The 20939-nt window shown below is 37.7% G+C and overlaps 3 long non-coding RNA genes across 3 annotated transcripts; 1 reads left to right on the top strand and 2 right to left on the bottom strand.

The window, feature by feature from the left end:
• Nucleotides 1-987: 987 nt before the first annotated feature.
• On the bottom strand, nucleotides 988-1593 carry LOC134288882 (uncharacterized). Its single transcript, XR_009998158.1, has 2 exons — nucleotides 1219-1593; nucleotides 988-1152 (listed from the first exon to the last, which is right to left on the bottom strand). It is a non-coding gene; the product is annotated as an uncharacterized LOC134288882 (long non-coding RNA).
• A 633-nt stretch (nucleotides 1594-2226) lies between these two features.
• LOC134288880 (uncharacterized) lies at nucleotides 2227-2859 on the top strand. Its single transcript, XR_009998157.1, has 2 exons — nucleotides 2227-2628; nucleotides 2695-2859. It is a non-coding gene; the product is annotated as an uncharacterized LOC134288880 (long non-coding RNA).
• A 7673-nt stretch (nucleotides 2860-10532) lies between these two features.
• Nucleotides 10533-11356, bottom strand: LOC134288879 (uncharacterized). Its single transcript, XR_009998156.1, has 2 exons — nucleotides 10996-11356; nucleotides 10533-10893 (listed from the first exon to the last, which is right to left on the bottom strand). It is a non-coding gene; the product is annotated as an uncharacterized LOC134288879 (long non-coding RNA).
• Nucleotides 11357-20939: the final 9583 nt, after the last annotated feature.

Raw genomic sequence — 20939 nt, 5'->3', positions numbered from 1 at the left:
GACAACAGTGCCCAGGCTGCACTACCAGCTTCGTACGACGGCAAACTTTGTTCGATCGTAGAATTCTGAGTCCAAAGTAAGCTCGACTTCCTGCTCATGTGTGGGCTGGGTTCAGGCAAAGATACTAAGTGTTCTGCTGCATCCCCTAACGACGGGGCGCATCTTACCCCATTGTCCCCGTACGCGGAGCCGAAGGATGACAGAAGTGATTTCAACCGGAATCGTAATGAATGATGTCATCCTCTTCGTTGTCACCGTTCGTTCGTTGGCAGGTTCGTCGTCGTTTCGATGATGGCGCGGTATCGCCATCACTGTCGTCGTTATGATTGAAATCGGAGAATAATATTTGGCTGTCGAAGAGGAGGAGGAGGAGGCAAGTGGGAAATTTTCATTGCAGTGCAAAAGCACGATGATATTGATGGTGGAGCGTGCCCAAAAGCGGCGAACGTGATTTGGCGAACGGCAAGAATTGATGCTTCGTTCATTTTTTCGTGAATCACTAATGAGCTGTTCTAGAGCTTTTAAGAGATGATGTTTTCGGCGGGACGTTAATGAGTTTGAATGAATTGGCAACGTGAATTGTTACGACATAAGAAGGACTGCTTTCAAATATTGGGGAAACTTTGATAACTTCTCACTTATAATATGGAGAAATTATGGAACTAAACACCAAATAAGAACCCAAAATCCGATTTCTACATAAACCAAGACAACTAAATGGTGATCTCGCCAAAGTTTTGATAATATAATGCAGGAAAATATTGCCTAGGCACTTTTGATCTATCTTTTGAAATAAGCAATTTATAATCAATGTAGTACAACTAATCCCTTAAAACCTTTAAAAACCAATAAATCCATGATATTTTACCCATTCCGTCTGCATTCGATGAGGAAATTCTTCCGACTCAGCATGTTTCCCAATTTACGATTGTTACTTGCATACTCTTTGAAATTTCTCTGGACCGCGGGTCCATAGTCTTGGCCAATTTTCGTGTAGAAAGACGTGTGTGTTTCCGCCATGTTGTTGGATTACAAGTTTCGACTGGATGATGGTTGACTTTGGAATTTTCGGCTCTCAGTCTAATAAATTGCGTTGATTAATCTTCTATCATCGCCGACGTTTCGGTCCGGCTATTGGACCATCTTCAGGGCCTAATTATTTATTGAAATTGACACAAATTAACATCAAACATTTAACATAACATTTCACAAACTCACTCGATACACAAATCAACAGGTCACACAAATTTTGCAAATATTTAAACAGTCGGGTTGTAAAGGGTCACGCCGTCTGGTACACTTTTGGGCCATTCGTTCCGGTTTGGTTTGGGGGATTCCCTAGCTGGTGTACGGATACTACCTGCTATCAGCCGGTCGGTACAGAATATTTCCCCTACTGATCTGCTGTTTCCAATCTGTGTTGTGTTGTGTGTGTTGCATCAGTGTATTGGTTGTTCGATCTATCTGTCCGTCCGCTTTCTCTCCGGAGATCGTTTACCGATGCGATGAGAAAGCTATAGGTAGCGCTCATGTCTGCCGTATCGGTACGACGGTTTACTGATTGTGGAGTGGTGAGAATATGACACATTTCCAAAACAGGGAGAGCCTGTGTTTTGAAACAGCAGTCGACAATTGTTGGATTGCCTACATCGAATCTGTGCTGCTGTTGTACACAGTGCTCCATCATTGCAGTCTTCTGTTATAGTAGCTGTATCTCTGGATCACTGTATGGGAGTCCAGCTGATAGCTTCCTATCCAGCGTGTTTACCAACGTTTGATGACCATACATTCTCGTGCGCAGCTGGTCCTTGGTCATACCTATGTAGCAACCGGAGCAATCTCGGCATGCTATTTTGTAGACGACATTTGATTTTTGCATGTATGGAACGGGATCTTTCGCTGTTTTATACAGTTGTTTCTCTGTGTTGTTGTTGTTACATGCGATGCCGACCGACGGAACATTTTGCCTCAGTATTCTCCACCAGAAGTAGCAGAAACTCCGAACATGTACCGATCTGTGGTGCACATCCCCGGCCTAACACCAACCATCAGGAGAATACTGAGGCAAAATGTTCCGTCGGTCGGCATCGCATGTAACAACAACAGCTGGACTCCCATACAGTGATCCAGAGATACAGCTACTATCACAGAAGACTGCAATGATGGAGCACTGTGTACAACAGCAGCACAGATTCGATGTAGGCAATCCAACAATTGTCGACTGCTGTTTCAAAACACAGGCTCTCCCTGTTTTGGAAATGTGTCATATTCTCACCACTCCACAAGCAGTAAACCGTCGTACCGATACGGCAGACATGAGCGCTACCTATAGCTTTCTCATCGCATCGGTAAACGATCTCCGGAGAGAAAGCGGACGGACAGATAGATCGAACAACCAATACACTGATGCAACACACACAACACAACACAGATTGGAAACAGCAGATCAGTAGGGGAAATATTCTGTACCGACCGGCTGATAGCAGGTAGTATCCGTACACCAGCTAGGGAATCCCCCAAACCAAACCGGAACGAATGGCCCAAAAGTGTACCAGACGGCGTGACCCTTTACAACCCGACTGTTTAAATATTTGCAAAATTTGTGTGACCTGTTGATTTGTGTATCGAGTGAGTTTGTGAAATGTTATGTTAAATGTTTGATGTTAATTTGTGTCAATTTCAATAAATAATTAGGCCCTGAAGATGGTCCAATAGCCGGACCGAAACGTCGGCGATGATAGAAGATTAATCAACGCAATTTATTAGACTGAGAGCCGAAAATTCCAAAGTCAACCATCATCCAGTCGAAACTTGTAATCCAACAACATGGCGGAAACACACACGTCTTTCTACACGAAAATTGGCCAAGACTATGGACCCGCGGTCCAGAGAAATTTCAAAGAGTATGCAAGTAACAATCGTAAATTGGGAAACATGCTGAGTCGGAAGAATTTCCTCATCGAATGCAGACGGAATGGGTTCGTTCCTCAACACATTGTTCATTCGTTGAAGTGTGTACACATGATATTTTACTTTTCATGGCTTTCGATGTTCTGAAATGTTTCTCAGCATGTTATTGTGCATATTTGATTATTTAAAACAGTGTTGCCATATTTGCAGTGTATCTAGCGTTTTAATTTTATACAATTGTGGCTTTGGACCCTTCTTGAAGCTTTCTGTACAAGTCATTCATTACATTCCGAATGATTTTTTAAATATGTAACTCGAACAGAATTTACAAGAATATTATCTTGTGATGCAGCCGATTTCTTCGCACAGACGTTTCAATTATGCAAACCAACCCGCAAATTCAATCACCAACCTTTTTGCACAATCGCGTTTTCTCGCAAAATCCACTTAATCAGAATCTCATCAATCATTTCGGAAACTGGTTCATCCTTCCGGGCTGTGTGGGCTCATACATACATCTCAAATGCCAATAATCATCATCCGAATGACTGTTCTGCCGAACGAATGCCAGGCAGGCAGGCAGTTCGGGATCCAAACCCCCACCACATAAGGTTAGGTTCGAGGAAAATCTGACACACATATCCAAATTATGCTCTTTCATCACTTCGCGACTAGCAGCTGTACCTACTAGTCATCGCAATCGGTGAGTGATCCTTCAAAAAGCTTCTTTGATTCCTGTGATTATGAAAACGCGGGCTGCGCTCTCCTCCGATATCAAATTTGCGCGTCTGCGACTACGACGTCTACCTACCTAAGGATGGTGGTGCGAATAGATGATGGTGATGATGATGAATTGATGGGAAAATAATCGGATCATGAGGGTTCTTTTCCGAACGAATGTATCTATGCACTTGAAACTTGAGTTGCAGAAAATTTGGAATCAGAGGGTAAAATGAGTGCGAAATCTGATGACAGTTCTTCTTCTTAAAACTCGCTACATTATCAGTGGGAGATTTTCTCGAAGTGTATTCTACATATTACTATTATATGAAATCTTACGTTTACTATTAATTTCTGAAAATGCTTTCAGATATCCACTAATGAAAGTATGGCAATAATATCACAACGACATCATGTGGGTTCCGATGAATTAAAACGTTGTGTATCTATTTTACAATCTCGAATACTCCAGCTTCTTTTAAGATCAATATTGTAAGAAAACTTCAAAAATTCCTCCATAGATATCACAATGAATACTTCAGGAATTCCTTCAAAAGTTCCTGGAGAGATTTCTCCAGAAGTTTTTAGAATAAATTAATTTCTCCTGGAATTACTCCAGTGATTCCACAGGAAAGTCTTCCATGAAATTATTAAATATTTATGCCAAAGATTTCTTTAGAATTTTCTCTGAGAATTCATTTGAGAAAATCCGTAGAATCATTCATGAATTCCAATGAAGTTCCCTAAATGTTCATTCAGAAACTAAGAACCAAAAACACTTAGAACTCATTTTGAAATCCTTCCATTGGTTCCATGGATTGTTTTAGAAAATTCTTCTAAGGTTTCTTCGCAAAATTTTTCCATGGATTCCTTCAGGTATTCTCAGAAATCCCTTCTGAGATTTTTTTTTGAAAATACTTCTAGCGATTTTTTTTTCTGGAAAACAAATCTACACTATGGCATCTTCTGAAATTATTCCAGAAATCTTTCAAGGATTTTTTTGATAGTTTTATGATATCTGTCAGATATTTCCCCACGGCTGCTTTCAAATATGCCCTTGAGATTTTTTTCTAGAATTTCACCCAGAATGCATTCAGGAAGTGTTTTATGGATTCTTTTTGAAATTTCTCCTGGGATCACTTCAGAGTCTCTTTTGTGGCGTCAACAAAAACAAATCCCACCGACAAATCCAAAAAAAATATTTTATTATTTTTTTTTTTTTTCATTTTATGTTTGTTCATCTTTGCATTCGGAAGTTTTCTCAATGATTGTTTCACAAAGGTTTTTAGTACAATTTTTTGTTCAGAGAATGTTACGGAGGTTTCTGTTGGAGTTCATATGAATGGTTCTTCACGAATCCCTCCAATATTTTTTCCGGTTATTGGAAATATCCACAGGAATTACTTCAAGGATTCATCCAGAAATTCAGGCAGTGATTGTTTTAGAAGTTTCGGTAATATTTCACCTTATATTTCCTCCAAAAATTCCTCCAGTAACCCCTCTAACGAAACTCCTAGGAGTTTTATCCAGGAATTCAAAAGTCAGAATCTTTTGAAGAAAATACTCCAGGTACACAATTGAAGGATTTTTTGTAGGAATTCTTCTGAAGATTCTCAATCAACTCTACTGGAATTCCACCAAGCGTTCCCCAAGAAGTTTCCTCTGGTATTCCTACACGAATTTCTTCAGAAATTCTTTCTGCAATTTGGATGTCTTCAAAAATACCTTCAATTTATTTAGAAATGCTTCGAGGGAATTTTTCAGTATTTAAGAAAAATCTTTAGGAATTGCAGCAAGAAACTTCTTTCAACGTCCTTCCGTTATTTCTGTTCATAACATTTGCTTAAAAAATCCTGCGGAAATTCTTCCAAGAGTTGCTCCAGGGATGCCTTGAGAAATTCAGATATACAGATATATTCAGATACATTTTACAGACATTCCTATAGAGGTTCTTTTTAAAATTGCTCCTGCGATTCCGTCGGAAATATCTCCTAGAGTTGTTTCAGAGATTCCTTCAGCAGTTCACCAGAAAAATGAAGGAATTTTTGAATTAATGAAGGAATTTCTTCAGAATTTTCGCAGAAATCCCTAAAATAACTACATAAGACACCTGTGGAGGTTCGCAGCAAAAATACCTGGTAATATTCTAGAAGGATTTCTATACTAAAATCCACGAAGCAACTAAAGGTGGAATATTACTGAGAGGAATACCTGAAGAACTTTCACAAGACATCTCAGACGGTTGTTCTAAAACAGTTTAATGAGAAAATGCTAAAGGAATTATGAAAAAAAAAAAAAATTCAAGATAAACTCCCTTCTTCTGGGAGTTCCTCGGAAGAAATATCGGGATAAATTTCTTAATAAACTTCTGAGTTTCCGAGGAAATCCATGAAGTGTATTCTTACGAGAGTGATGGAGTGGAGTTTCTAAAGGTAATCCTGGAGAAACTTTCCAAGCAATCCCTGTAAGAATTTTTGGAGATACCTTATCAGAAATCCTTCGAAGAGTTTCCTATAGTCAGATAGTAAGTCTACAAGAAATCACTGAGCAAATTTGCGAAGGCAATGTTTATTTTAGGGAATCTCCGAAGGAATAACCTGGAGAACTGCAGAATCCTCTCCAGGTACTCCCAGAACCCTTGAGAAGTACCAAGGAATAAAACTCTGGAAAAACTTTTGATTGATCACCAGAAAAACATCCTACAGAGTTCCTGAAGGTCTGAATAAATGCCAATATGGAGGAACTTTTAGAAAATCCCTGAAGGAACTTCTAGAAGAACCTCTTAGGAATTTTCTAGAAGAGTTTCTGTATACGATTTTCAGAAGAAACGATTAAATAAATCTCTGGATAAATTCGGAAGAAATTACAAAGGAATTCTTGGAGTATTTTGTGAAAGAACTTCTTAAACTCCTAATTTGACTCCTCGGAATTCCTTGAGAAACTCTATGGGAAGTTCTCGGTGGAAAGAAAAGAAATTCTTGCAGAGAATTATAAATGAACATTTTGGGGAATTTTTTATAATTTTTTTGTGAAGATGCTGAAAATAAAGTAATGAACTAGTGATAGAATTCCCTGTGAAACTGAGGCAAAATTTTTAAATTTCTTCAAAAACGCTCATGTTTATCATCATTATTCAAAAGCCCGCTGACTTTCCGTAAAGGATTTGAAACATTCGTAGGAATACCCATCAGGAACCCCACGATAAATTCGCGGAGAAACTTCTTCCTCTGGAGAAATTGCTCAAGATAATTTCGGATGGTTTTTTTAGAAAAACTTATAATATCCTTCAAAAAAATCGTCTGAATTCCTGGAAAAAATAAATAAAAAATCCGCATGTATTTTATAAAACAACTGATGGTGTAACCCAGGTAGACGAGAATATCTAAATCATATCTCAAATCGAACACTTTTTGCTGTCATAGCTCGATGTGCTTTTGATGAGTTATTTAAAAATCTAATGAATATCGCACGAATAGCCTAAAGTGATATGATACACGGTGTCAAAATTTTGATTATTATCAAACTTTCATGTACCTCGGATTTTTATTCATAGAATGCTAGAATTTCGGCTATAATTTATAAATGCAAAATTTGAAAATATTCTATCGGGGAAAATTTGAGTTAGATGAGTTTTAAGCTATTTTCCATACTAAAAATCAATAATTACTATTTTAGCCCAAAAAACGTCCCATACAAAATGTATGGAAAAATTTTCGCCGATGAAATATTTTCTAGTTTTTCGATTATGAATATATAGCCCAAATACTAACCGTTTTCGAAGAAAAATCCGAAATACATGAATGCTCGATAATAATCAAAATTTTGACACCGTGTGATATCAGTTTTTGTTCTTGTCGAAATAGCTGATAATTTCAACATAAGAACAAGTTTAGCTCTTCTGCACGAAATGGAACACATACACCCATAGAGATGTCTCAATGTTAGTGAAAATCCATATGCCCCTTTCTGAGCTGTGGAAACGAAGAACCGCATGCTCTTGTTCCTAAGTTATTTACAACAGCGAGCCACAGCTGAGTAGTAAGCATCGCCGCCTGTGAATCCCAAGGTCGTAGGTTCGATGCTGGATGCTGACATTTATTTTAATTTGTTTTCCCAGAAAAAAAATTCATATCTTGTCTGCTATTGTTTTGATCTTGTAATATCTTAACGAGCTATTATTGAGTAGTTGACCATATTATATTTTGCTATTATTGCTGTACTTTTACCTTTTATATCAATCAAACCAATAACAGTTTTTGCTCTTCAGTTATTTAATCAATCATAACTGAATATGCTTTTCATCAGATTTTTCCACCTACTCGGGAATCGTTGATAGAGATATGCGATAAATTCCTGCAGGTAAAAAGTTTTACACGGATTTTAGGGGAAATTTCCGATAGAAATCTTCAAGGCCTTCTTGGAGTGTTTGGTAGAAGAACTTCTGGAATGGTTTCTAGAGCAACTTCTAGTTTAACCCTATTGGGAACTAATGGCGAAAAAAAAAAATCCCACATAGTAATTTTGAACGCAAATTTGGAGGAATTCCGAATAAACTTATTGAGAAAATTATTTGAAAGCAATTTAGAAATCTCTGATGAAATTCTTTGTGAGTGTAAGGTAAAATTTCAAAAATTCAACAAGAACAGTGGAACTATAGTCTTAAGCAATTTAGACAACCCCTAGGAAATGCAGCAAGGAGATCCACGAGAACTTCACCGAGAAAATTTTCCCCTGGAAAGGTAATATCGGAAGAAATTTAAAAAAAACTTGCAAAGAAAGTACTGCAAATGTTTTCGCAGGAATTCCTGATAAAAAAATAAAAGCGTCGAATGAATTTTTAAAAGATCTGCTAAAACAATCGTTAAAAGAACTCTTTTTGAAATTCTTACAGTGAAGAAGACTTTTATGAAATTGAAGAGAAACTACCGATATAAACTCTCAAGGAATTCTTGCAGTACCTATTTTGTAAAAAAAAAATCTGAAAAAATCCTACAGCATCTCCTAGTTCAAATACGAGTTGCTGTAGATTATTATTTTCAGAAGTTCTTTTTCAAAATATTGCAAGAATTCTTTGAGGATTTTGTCGGGAATTTCTTGATAGAATTCTTATAGAAACTCTATAGGGAATTCGTGTAGGAAGGAAAGAAATTCCTACGAAGAGATTTTGATGAACATCGTTAGGAATTCTTAATTTTGTTTTCTGTGGGGAAATGCATCAATATAAAAGAACTCTGGTGGAGTTCACTGTCAAAGTGAGGTAAAGTTTCTTAATTTATTATTAACTTTTTATTATGGGGAAATTTAGCCCGAAATCAGTTTATCTTCGTTAAAATTTTTTTTCTTCACTTTTTTTATTTCCCTTACAGGATTTGAACATCCGCAGGCATTCTAGAGAGGAACTCCACAAGACATTCACAGAGAAACTTTTTCTCGTGGAGAATTTTTTCCAAGATAATTTCAAATAAATGTTTTTGAAAACTTTTGGAGAAGACACTATAAAATGTTTTGTATTAATTCCTGAAAAAAAAATCTGAAGGAATTCTTTAAACAACTGGTGGAGCAATCTTTGAAATCGTGGAAATTCCTTAAAAATGCTTTGAGTTTTGTGTGAAGGAGCTACTTAAAAAGTTTCTACACCAACTCCTAGTTTAAGCCCTGGAAGATTTTCTAAAGAAACACCTGAAAGAATTCTTCCAGAAACTCTATGAGGGATTCGTGGAGGATGAACATAAACTATCGCTGAGTATTTTAGATGAACATCTTGATGAATTCCAAATAAACTTTTCGTGAAAATGCAAATAAAAAATAAGATATGGTGAAATTTACTGTGAAATTAGGGCAAAATTTGGAAATTTCTTTAAGAACCTTTTGATTTGCCTTGATGAATTTGGAATATGCGTAGGAAATTCGGGAAGGAACTCCAATTTGCGTAGAAACTGGAGGAATTTTTCAGCGCGATATTGGTTGATTTTTTAGAACAATATCAGGAGAATTTTTGTAGGAATTCCTAGAATTTTTTTTTTGGAGGAATCTCTAAAAGAACTGAAACATGAGATTCAAGAAAAATTGCCGATACTCTCAAAAAATATTGTAGTATTTTGTGAAAGAGCTTCTGAAAAGATTCCTACAAACTTTTTCAGAAGTTCTTTCAAAAAGTACTGCAAGAATTACTTGAGATTTTTATTGGGAGTTTCTTGATAGAACTCTTTTGAAAACTTTATACGATTTTTGTTGAGAATTTTGGTAGAACATATTGGAAGTCTTAATAAAAATTTTGAGAAAGTCTCTAAAAAAAGATGATGGAAAAACCCTTTGACTTTCTTGAAGAATTTGAAACATGCCGTAAGAATTCCCGTAAGGAACTCCACGAGAAGTTTGCGGAGAAACTTTTTAAGAATTTCTTCAGAAGTATCTGTAGGAATCCTTTAGACAGTTTCTTTGTGAATTTCTTCGGAAAAAAAAACTTGGAAATGTGTTGGTCGATTTCTTTAAAGTTTTTAAAGCAAATGGAAATTTCACTGATTACTTTAGTAAAGCTTTGTTCAACAGCAATTTCCCTGATACTTTTATCATTATTTTTATTGTTAATTCGTGCGGCGTTTTTTTAATGCATTTTAAAATTTTTTGTAACATACTATCCTTTCTAAAACTGCTTCGATAATTCTTTTGGGGATTCCTTCTCCAACCTTTTTGGAAATCCGTTTGAAAATTACTTGAGTACTTTTTTAATATTTTACAGCAATTCCTCTTTTTAGTTCTAGCGATTTTACTTTTTGTTGAAAAACTTCAAGGGCACTTGAAGAGTGTGTGGTGGCTCAGCAGCTTGAGAGCCAGAATCGCGCGCATTTCGCTTTCGGTGGTTCGATTTTTTTCCGCTTTCGGATTTTTTTAGCGCAGGTGATAACTTGCATCTAGTTATTTAATTAGTGCATGTTTACTTTTGAAACAGTTTTCATAGAATTTGTATAGTTCGTCACTCGTAGGTTTTTTGTTGTTTTTGATAAGTAAACATATAGCATTCATCCGACGTGGGTGATCGATGGTTTTCTTCCCGTGTGAATTGATCAAGAGTTAGTCAGTTTTTTATGTTGTGTTGCGTCTTTTGTAGCAACACTGAACGATCACCTGCCGTGGGTGATCAGTTGTTTGCTTCTCATATGAAGTGAACAATAGTGCGTCAGCTTGCATGTTCGGTCGGGTAATTTGCAGTTAAATATTTGGCGAGTAGCTTCCGCAGTTCGATTTGAAATATTAAGTGACCACCTGACGTGGGTGATCGATTGTTTGCTTTCCGAGTGAAGCGAATAATAGCGTGTTAGATTGCATATTTTGTCGCGTCGTTTGCAGTAAATATTAAGCGACCACCCGATGTGGGTGATCGATTGTTTGCTTTCCGCGTGAAGCAAACAATAGCGCGGCAACCAGCATAACACGAAGGTCATATTACTTATCAAAGTGAATCCAGACCCAACGATACCTTACCTACTAACAAACACTCCTTCCTGCAACCTTTGGTGGAGTCACAGCGGTAAACGCGGTCCTTCACTTAACAAAGGTTGTTACTAATATTCCTTCCCTCTTCCAACCTGACTGCAAGGACGTGGCCGGCGCCGTTATTGCACCGTTAAAGAGAGTCTCTGAAGCGTGCACAGTGAGAAAGTTGACCACTCCCAGTCAATTATTCAGTTGATTCATTGTGCAACTGTCATTGGTTCGGGTCAATCACGGAATAACAACCATAGATGTGTGCAGTCAGTCTAAGCTTAGCTAAGCTAAGCTAAAAACTTCAAAGGCACTTGAAGTTTTTCGGCCATTATTTTTAGAAAATTTCAAATTTTCAAAGATATTCTTAAGAATTGTCATAGAAAGTAACGGAAAAAGTTTCCGAAATTTCACCTGACAAATTTCCCATTAAATTTCAACAGGAATTACCATTGAATTTGCCGAGGAAAATTTCAAAAGAATTAGTCCAGGAAATGTTTAATAGTTGATGAAAAATATCCCTACGGAATCGCCAAATACAAATTACTACACGAATTCACAAAAAACATGTCTGAATGACCTCTTAAAGAATGTGCCGCATGAATTATGGAAGGAATTCTCAAAATAGTTGCAAAGTTTGAGAAAATTCACGATTTCATCGATTCTCCAAACACAATGCTGGAAAAATTCCTAAAGCAATTGCTAAGGAATGCTTCAAAGGAATTTCTGAATGAGTTTCCAAAGAAATTCTCAAATAAATAACCGAAGGTTTTCCTATGTTTTTTTGCGTAGGAATTGGCTTAGGAGTTCTGAAAGAGTTGCCGAAAAATTTCATAAACAGATTAATAATCGAAAGATCCGAAGGTAGAACTCACTTTTTGCAAGTCTCTTAGGAGTGGTATTTGATCCCAGGTCCTCGGCGAAAAAGGTATGTACGTTAACCATCCAGGTCCGCTATAGTCCAGATCTATTAGGTATAATTTTTGGCCCAACACCTAGAGATGATTGTGTTATATTTTTCGAATTTCAAGTTTGCGGATGCTTTCATATTTAATGAGTGCGCATACATTTCTTAAGTATTCTTTTGCATTTCTATATGAACTTTACTGGATATTTTCTGATAAATTCAATCATCCATCAATTTAAAGTTTAGATTTTAGGCTTTCTCCAGAAGGTATGCTATTCTACAAAGCTTGATTGGTAAACATCTGGCTGATGTTTCCATATCATTGCTTCAGGTTTCTGATAAACAATCGGCATTAGTGCATCTTATAGCATAGTCACAATGATGTAACGCATTATTGGTTTGCTTTTATTAAGTCATTGGAGCAATTTGGTTATTGTTGTACTGGTATTCAAATTTTCAAAATAGGTCGCGAAAAATTGAAAAAAAAAATAAATGGCACTGTAGCAAAAGAAGCTAGGGGATGAGAGTCTTTATGGACATGCAATTCGCGCAACCGCAAACACGCAGTATCAATTCACACAAAATTGATGTAACTGCAAAATTCCGCGGAACTTTTTCGAAAATTTCGTTTCGTTTCGAAAAATACCGAGTGAATTCGGATTTCGTATCGATCTCACGAAACATTTTTGAATTTCGTTTCGTTTCGTACCGCATCGTATCAGAAATTTTATATTTCGTTTCGTTTCGTTTCGCCTTGAAAAAATCCCATACCGCATACCCTTAGTAAATAGTAGCTCTATCTTTCCTCTTTTCAACAACAATTCGTTTTGAGGTGGTTATTGGAGAAACTTTCGAGTTAAAATGGTTTAAGTGAGCCACCGTTTGACCAAAATCGAGGGGTCTGCAAAAATTGTTGTGGCTCTAACTTACCGGGGGGTCCATCAATTTGAGTAACCAAATGCATTTTTCTTACTTTTTAGCGAGGGCTTTCAGAAAATCGCCACCTTAAACATTTTTGAAGACAAGGTGTAAATAGTGGGCCGGTCTCAGCGAGAATTACCCATTTATTATTAAGCACTACTTATAATAATCTCCAGTCAATAGTTATTTTCACAATATATGCTGAGTTCGAAATATTTTTAAAGAAACTTTTGAAGAGGATCCGAAGCAATTGTAACGGAATTAATGAAGTCGTTGTCGTTTTAATTTTCAAAGGTGTTACTGAGGGATTTTCCTTATGAATTGCCAGAGGAATACCCAAATCAATTCCCCTACCAATCTAGCACAAATTTCTAAGAAATTGCCCGGAGAATTTGTAGGAAATGCCAAATTCCTTACTGGAGGAAAGGAATTTCCGAAGAAATGCTACAGAAATTGTGGAAGAGCTTCCCCGAGCAAAGGCGGATAATAAAATGATAACAAGTTCAGTTACCTGGTTATCATTTGTTTTATAATTCAGTTTGTTATCATTTAGGTTGAATTAAGAGCCAACATAGCAAAAATGATAACTCAAATTTACTCCACGAATACCAACATCATAAGAAGATAAGTTATCATTGAGTTCAAGTTGTGTTATAATTGTGTTATACAGCATTTTATTCAATATTACATTTAAGTGTCAACATGAAAAAATACAGCTGATTGATAAAAGGTTTTGTTGTCATTTAGTTATTATTCAGTGTTATTTTACCGACCAAAATAGTAAACATTTACTTAACCGACATGGTTAGCAGTTGGAAAAGTTACTTTTATTTATAATTCAGTAACAAATTTTGAAAACGACGTAAAATCAATGGTGTAGCATTGATTATACATCGTTTTCAAAATTTGTTTTTTTTTTGTTTTTATTTTTGTGTATTTTAACTTAGAGCTAATTCTACACTTACAAAATTTGTTACTGAATTCATGTTTTCAACTAATACGCCCAGTGCGTCTCGAACCCTGATCGAGTGATCACCGGTCACAGCCGATACCCTTGTACCAACGGGATTGAGTGAGAGGGAGAGTGAATGAAAGCTACGGTTTCGTACTGCCGTCGCATTGAAGATGGAAAGCGGAATCTGCAGAGCCTGCAGAGCCTCATTTTTGGGAAAGTTTTGAAATGTGCGTTTGGATACTGAAAACATATTTTGTTATCATTCAGTATTTGTATGTTATCGCGATACACCAAAATTATTGATAACTAAATTTGTTATCATCTGATTATCATCAATTGGAAAAGATGATAACAAAATAACAATTTGATAACACCGATAACATAGTTTATTATCAAAGTTATATCACTTAGTTATCTGCCTTTGCTCGGGTCTCCAGAAATTTCTTAGCAATTGAATCGAATAAAAATATTATGCACTACACGAAATTTTACGAATAAACAATTTAGCGCTGCACATGTTTGTCTTCATTAAACTATTATTTTCCCAATAAATGAGTTGAATTCAAAAAATTTAATATTCTGTTTTGTACTCTATATTTTTTAAATTTTAGGGCGATATCTCGGAACTCCACAAGTAAAGAGTGAAATTCAAACATTTGGAAATGCAAATTTTGTTGAAGTTTGGAAAAGCATTACGGATTCCAAGGGTTTTGTATTGAATTAGTGCACAATTTGGCTTATATTTCATTTGATGCTACTACTGGTGATGGATCGTTTCCGGGAGAATTGAATATCCAATCAAACAAACCATCGGATACTATGACTTCCTCCCATCATATCAGTTCCCAAATCACAAAAATAAATCGAAACAATCGCCATCTTTCCGCAGACAGCGCAGCCGAAGCACAAAATATACCAATATCAATTCTGTACATATCGAGTATACCTAGGAAATCATCCTCCTTCCTTTCTTTAGTTGAGACAAGACAAAAATGAAAAGCAAATCTATAGAGTCAAATAACGGGCGGAAAGCTTATGTGCTTCGATTGAATGCGGCCCTTGACTGCTGCTGACTCAAGGTGGAATCGCTGATCGAAGGGAAACATTTCCACTGTGCCGCCAGACCTGGCGGATGCTTCGAAATTGAAAAACTAATTTCTCGTGACCCAGCATCAGACGGTCGGTCGTCGGTGGAGCGCAGAGAAAAATATGCAAATCAAGCAGAAAAGCTCAGCAGAATAGGATATTTTTTTAATAAACTGTTGAGTGTGTCGTCATGTAAATATATAAGGAAACAAGTGGACAAATTTATTGCAGAGCCGTTCGATAGGTGAAGCGGAAAATCGATTAAAACACAGCAGAAAACGTTAAAAACAGAAGAGCACAGCCGTGTGCCGAGGTAGATAATTACCTTGCCACACCACTATTGACTGGCTGGTACTGCTGTTTGTGCAAATCAGATTGGGGCGCCATGATTGAAGTCAGAGGGTGTAAATAAAACTGTAAAAAGGTAATAACGAGTTAATTGAAAGTTGAACGATACGAATACAGGACTGTGCAATGGGCATTCCGGAACAGGGCCACTCAGGGCATCGAGAAATGGCACACAATCCAGCGCCGGGATCAGTTCTGCGGTAGGTGGGTGGGTGATGGTAATTTATTCAGCGTAGCAGCACACAGTTCAGAGCCAATATGAGTGGCCACCGCTAGGGTACATGATGCAAAAAAAAAGAAAAAAAAAATCATTGGGAGGGTGAAATTATCGAACCGGAAACCAGTTGGTGCAAAGTGACCGAAAACAAATAATCAAGTAAATTAAAAATAAAGTAAATCAAATAACGAAGACAAATGCTTGAGAAAAAAAGAATGTGTAAATGGAAGGCCAGGAGATAGATGCGTTGTGTAAATATATTATTATAATTATAAATATATACAAAGCTGCAGAAAAAGAGGATGGAATAAAAATGATTACTTAAAATGTTTGTTGTTTGATTTCCGGTGAAAGAATAATGAAAATATATCGTTTGGATGACTACGATTCTATAGTGTTATATATGTTGAAAGAATTCCCATGACTTGAAGCACACTCTGTGTGGACCGCATACTGGAAATTTCTGGGTTCAAATCCCGATGCAGCAAGCGATATATTCTGTTTTATAAGAACGAAAATCTGGCATAAGAAAATGTACTAATGAAGGTAACTATATGAACGGCGGCCAGGGAGCGTTGTTAGCGGAGAGCAAAGTGAGGTTGCAGGCACTTTTCAGGGTTTCCAAGGGGCTTCAGTGGGTTATCAGGAGATGTCAGGGGCATTTCATGAGGATTAAGGGGCGTTTCAGGGGTGTTACAGAGAGTTTCAAGGTGTACCAGGAGATCTCAAAGCCGCTTCAGGGGGGTCTCGGAGGCGTCTCAAGGGTTCTTTGAGGGTTCCAGGGCGCTTCAAGGGGTCTTAGCATGTCTCATGGACGTTTCTAAGTTCTAAGGGGGTTCCAGAGTGTCCTGGAGGTCTCAAGAGGGTTTAGAGAGTCTCAATGGTACCCTGGAGGTCCCATGGGCGTTTCAAGGAGTCTTAGGGTATATCTGGGGTCTCAGGGGTTTCCGGGGGATTCCAGGGGGTCTCTTGAGTGTCGGCTTTTCGAGCCCGTATGAAGTTGATCATCAATATTAACTTCTTTTCTCGATCAGCCTATATAGCTGTGTAGTGTTGGTAGCGATTGTCTCAATTGGCTAAGAATAATACTACGGGCTGGCTGTTCCGGTAGTAAGAGTCCACCAACAGGTGACCCCTAATTCATGGTGTAATGTGGCTTCATGGTTACCGTGCCTAGGAATGAATGGCTAGGGGGATCTAATAAAAACCTAACCGCAAATGGAGCCTGTGGAGTACCAGGGTGCCCTCCACAGTACGATGCCCTTACTGCGCTAACCGGAGCAATAGTGCAGTGGACCTTCTCCGAGACAATAAGCTGCCCTTCTTTAGTCTCACTTGAGGCTAAATAAGGGTGGGATTATAAAGATGTTGTTAATTAGTTTAAATTATCACCTATATGGTTTCGCATTATGCGATTCACACAGTGTATTCTGTGTTTCTCGCCTTTGGTGTGTTCCAATCAATACCGATCTAGTTTTGTTGCTGCTGTTCTTCGTTGTGCTGTTGTTGCGAAAAGTTTAATCTTACCTAGTTTGGGTAGTGGCTACGGTTAGGATAGCTCACATCAATCTTCAGCATGAAAGAACAGCAACGATCAATCTTTGCAGGCTTTTGCAAAATGGTACAGCCCAAGTGGCCTTGGTCCAAGAACCTTACTTCCGTAAGGGGAATTTCAATCTAGGAAACCTTGTGAACCCGGTGTTTGCTACTTTCAGTAAAAATGAAATGGCAAACTCACGTCTCATGCCTCGAGCATGTGTGCTTGTCAACAACGCAATCGCTGCTACACTCATCTCTGAACTAACTACTAGAGAGGTATGTGCTATCACAATCGATGTATCTGTTGGAAACCTCAACAGCAAATACGTCTATTGTTCTGTGTATTTACCACATGATGAACCATCCCCTACGGATGCTTTCAAACAAGTCATTGCATACTGTACTTCAAAAGGCCTTCCGCTAATTGTTGGTAGTGATGCTAATGCTCACAATATAATCTGGGGCAGCTCAGACATCAATTTGAGAGGCTCCAGTTTGATGGAGTACTTAAGTAGTACAGATCTTGCATTACTTAACATAGGCAACCGCCCAACCTTCATGGTATCTGCTAGAGAGGTAGTATTAGACATAACGCTTTGCTCTAGAAGAATTAGTCACGAGTTGACCAATTGGCATGTGTCAAATGAAGAATCTTTATCTTACCATCGCTACATCTTTTTTGAACATTTAAATGTTACTTCGCAAACATTGCGTTGCAGGAATCGCCGGTCAACAAACTGGGATCTGGTTGCGGTTGATTTGGTTGCGGCTAAATTTTATGGATACTCACCATCCATTGACACTCCTAGTGATTTAGATGATGCCGTTGATACTATAACGACCTTCATCATGGAAGCTTTTGAAGAAGATTCCCTCTACGGTCTGTGAAGATCACAAGAGGTGGAACTCTGATCTGGCGAAACTCAGGAAACAATGTAGAAAGAGTTGGAACAGACGACGTTCGGCTGATTCGGCCAAGGCCTTCAGGTTGGCTCGCAAGACCTACCCGAAAGCTTTTCGGCCTGCTGAAAGATCCGGCTGGAAAAACATTGTACAAATGTTTCCAGTTTGAGTGAAGCCAGTCGGTTGAACAAAATTCTTGCAAAATCTAAGGATTTTCAAGTGAACGAACTTCGTTTGCCAAATGGTGTTTTCACTTCCTCTGATGAGGAAGTTTTGTAATGTTTATTCAGTACATACTTCCCCGGATGTGTGGATATAACATCTTCGGATGAACCTGATGTCTTTTCTTGTAGTTCTGACTCTCTAGCTTCGACTCGGAGATAACTTTAGAATCGATTGAATGGGCGCTCAATAGCTTTGCTCCTTTCAAATCTCCTGGGGCAGATAAGATTTATCCTATTTTGCTTCAGAAGGGATTTGAACATGTTTAGAAAAAACTACTTGTTTGCAGTTTTGCTACAGGGTATATTCCCAAATACTGGCGGGATATTACTGTAATTTTTTTTCCGAAAGTGGGCCGTGCGTCGTATGAAGAAGCAAAGAGTTTCAGACTATCAGTTTGACCTTTTTTCTTCGGAAATGCTTAGAACGCATTGTGAATCATCACATCCGTGATGTTCATCTGGCCAACGTGCTTCTTCATGTGAAGCAACATGCCTACCAATCTGGTAAGTCCACTGACTGTGACTCTTTTACACAAGGTTGTTTACGATATCGAGAAAGCATTCGCTCAAAGAAATCTTGTTTGGGTGTTTTCTTAGATATCGAGGGTGCCTTTGACAATGTGCCTTTCGGTGCCATATTGGAAGCCGCACGGAGTCATGGTATATCTCCAATGATTTCCAATTGGATTCATCATTTTGCCAACGACTACCTAGCATTGTTAGTTGGTATGTGTATAACCACCCTTTTCGACCTGATGCAAAGCGCCCTTCAGGTAGTTGAGGGTTGGTGTCGCCAATATTGCCTTTCGGTTAATCCGAGTAAAACATCTATTGTTCTTTACACGGAAAGGCGAAACCGTAATGGTGTTCGACCTTTGCGTATCTTTGATTCTAAAATCGATGTGACTGAACAGGTAAAGTACGTTGGAGTCATTCTTGATTCCAAGCTTTCCTGGTCACTTCACATTGAGTTCAGAATCAAGAAAGCTTGTATGGCCTTCGGGCAATGCCGGAGAACCTTTGGTACAACTTGGGGTCTAAAACCCAAGTATATCAAATGGATCTACACAACTGTTGTTCGGCCAATATTGGCCTATGGATGTCTTGTGTGGTGGCAAAAGGGCGAAATGAGAACGATCCAATCAAAGTTAGGCCATCTAAAGAGGATGTGCTTAAGGTGAAACTAGAAGCATTTCCTCACTTTTTACTCTATGATTTTTTAAAAAATAATGAAGCATTATTTTTGAAAACGGTCTCCGTGCAAAGTTAGAGGAATGATCAAGGTATCACCTGCAATTTTTTAACTTGTGGAAAATGATGATCAGTTTCCAAAAACCAATTTTGAACAAAATTGTGATGATTTTTTTTCAGGCAAAATTTTACTTTGCGCAGCAATATCTCGAAAACTTTACATGAAAACCCCTTTTTTGAGTCCCGTCCAAAGATAGGAAATTTCAAGAGGAAGATTTTTGTCGAAGACATAATTAGTGGAAAATGTCATTTTCCACATCAAAACCATTTTTCTTTCAAGTAGACAAGAGCAATTTTTATGCGCTTGCATGTGTGAGTAAGCAACCGACCAGCAGCAGCAGAACGGCTGATCAAGTCAAACCAGTTTTGTTGGTCGTCGCACAAAGCGGAGACCGAAAAAAACACACGGGAAGGTGGCATCTCGGGTGGGATAATTGAATGAAGTTCTACGGCTATCGTAAAGCAGTGGCATTTTGCTGAAGCATGATCGTAACTTTCTCTTTGTGCGATTCACTTTACTCTGTGAAAGATATGTTTTGGAAATATTAAAATACATCATCAAATAATGATGCGCACGTTCTTGACTAATGGCATAATCGTTGATTGTATGGACATAAGCGATGTATATTAGAGAAGTGAAGTGTAACAAGGTCAATAAAAATGTTTGCATATTTTGTTAGCATTGTCGAGAATGAACATATTCGTAGGTCAGCCGCTGCTGATTACGTAACAACATGTGAATTTGTTGATTATTCAATCAACTTTTATCAACCAGTTTAAAAGTTATGTGTGTTGTGAGAGTGAGTATTTGTGGATATTTTTCGTATTTTTCAAATGGTATATCTGAAAATTCATAACTTCTGAATGTCTTGGCTACTTTGGATAAATGTTTCACTACTTGCTGTCGCAAATGCTACAATGTAGTAAGTAAAATATTCATGTTTTAGTGAATCTGCACGAAACATAAACCTAGTAGCTAATAATGAATAACAATTTTCTGTGAGGAAGCGTTCATAAAAATGGAAATATACTAGAACTCCACTGGCGCTATAATCACTTTTCTTGTTTAATTATTTTAAAAGCTTTACTTGTAATAATTGATTATTTTAAACTGTTCATCTTGTAGAGCATCTTGGCAAACTAAATGTTAGTCCCACGAACAGTCGACAGTTATTCTAATTTCATAGAGTACGTAGACCAAATGGATTCATATTTGAGTTTTGTCCCTTCAAGTCTAAGTTTTTGTAAATAGTGTAACTTTGGGTATTATCGGCAGGTTTTTTCTCTTCGTCATGAGGGTTTTATCGGCCAAATTGCGTGAAACGGTTATATAGTTCAGCTTGGTTGGGAATGATTAGAGGCCAACTCTGATAAAAAAAACCCAGGACGAAGACAACAAAACTGAAGAAATAGCGCAAGTTTCCCCATATCATGACTTTTGGGATCAATATAACTTTATAGAGCTCATATGAGGGT

This window comes from Aedes albopictus, chromosome 2 (genome assembly GCF_035046485.1).
Source record: "Aedes albopictus strain Foshan chromosome 2, AalbF5, whole genome shotgun sequence".
Lineage (NCBI taxonomy): Eukaryota > Metazoa > Arthropoda > Insecta > Diptera > Culicidae > Aedes > Aedes albopictus.
The sequence above is the reverse complement of the archived record's forward strand: the minus strand, read 5'-3'. Positions and strand labels throughout refer to the sequence as shown.